The following is a 1,271-nucleotide window of genomic DNA, read 5'->3' as shown; positions in this document are numbered from 1 at the left end:
CTGTAAAAGTCTGGCTGTCTGCATGCAATTTGTACTGCAGATTTAGATTAGGCAGAGCCCGCGCACATGAATGATGTTCATAGCTTATAAAGCCTGACACATGCTCAGTGTGACGACGCACTTCGTCCGGCCGCTGCTGCTGCACCGTCTGCCAATCACATTCTAGCACTCACTGAGAGAAAAAGCCACTTTCACGTCTATTAACGGTGTGGCTGAGGCCTGAGTGGGAGTTTTATCAGACAGGCTGCAAGTAACGCACAATATGCTGTAATAATATACGCAACTTAGAAGTTATATAGTATTCCAAGAAGACAAAGTCATTAAATAAGAATAAAAGTAATACACAAGGTGACATTTTGCTTAACTACCATGTGTGCATACCATGAGCCATCTAACCCACAAATACTGCGTATTTTAGCATATGTTTAAAATATTATTGAATACAGTCTCTACAAGCATCCCCACATAAGCTGTAAAATGTGATTTCTAGGTGAATGGACGGACAGCTGATGTGTCGCAGTGAGTTTTAAATTGTTTTCTTCCGATGCATAAAAGTCTTTACCTCCTGTCATTAGTCACGAGAAAACGCCCTGAAACTCTCATTGTGCTTACCTGTAGTCGGCGGATGGTGCAAAATCACCCGGGGAAACCAATCTCTCTGTCGGCCTGGCTCTGCCCCTCTGTCCCGTTTTCTTCTGCTGACGCCGCCCGGAGAAGGGAGCCGCTCCGCCCCCTCGGCGCCACCCTTTCCCTTAACCAAGCCTCCTCCTCATGCCCGCGGTCATGTTGAGCACCAAGCAAAAGAAAACACTGTCTGTGGTGTTCTTCGGAGACAATGGCGAAATTTACCAAGAACATAAAGTTCTGCACTAATGAAACAGAGAAACACGAAGACTCACTTATGGCCAACTGATATGTAATGCTAAACAAATAAAATGTAGTAATACTAACAGTAGCTTGATTAGCATTAATAGCTTGTGTTTCTCAACTTCAAACAATAAACTCTTTGATGGGCAGACTTGAAATACATTATATATAAACTAATGTAAGTAGTTCTAACAATTTTAGCCTATTTACATTAACACTAACTATAATCCATCTGGAAGCAGGTCTCATATCTGGCATCTTTTCACAGCTTTGATAACTTATTTAACAACCACTTACAACCTTTTACTTAATAAGGGAATTTTTGGTATGTTTAACGGTAGAGTAAGAAAAATTTCTAGATTATTTAAATGAAAACATATATCAATATATTGTACATGTAAACA

The 1,271-nt window shown here is 40.5% G+C and overlaps 1 protein-coding gene across 1 annotated transcript in view; it reads right to left on the bottom strand.

The window, feature by feature from the left end:
• LOC102201068 (plastin-3-like) overlaps nucleotides 1-694 on the bottom strand; it is a 10,377-nt gene extending 9,683 nt beyond the window's left edge. Inside the window, exon 1 of the mRNA XM_005719412.1 lies at nucleotides 613-694. The gene's annotated coding sequence lies outside the window, so the exon portion shown is untranslated. The remainder of the gene's footprint in view (nucleotides 1-612) is intronic.
• Between the last annotated feature and the right edge of the window lie 577 nt (nucleotides 695-1,271).

The sequence above is a fragment of the Pundamilia nyererei genome, unplaced genomic scaffold (assembly GCF_000239375.1).
Source record: "Pundamilia nyererei isolate P.nyererei 1_Seehausen unplaced genomic scaffold, PunNye1.0 scaffold00001, whole genome shotgun sequence".
NCBI classification, from domain to species: domain Eukaryota; kingdom Metazoa; phylum Chordata; class Actinopteri; order Cichliformes; family Cichlidae; genus Pundamilia; species Pundamilia nyererei.
Note: the sequence above shows the minus strand (reverse complement) of the source record. Positions and strands in the feature narration are given on the sequence as shown.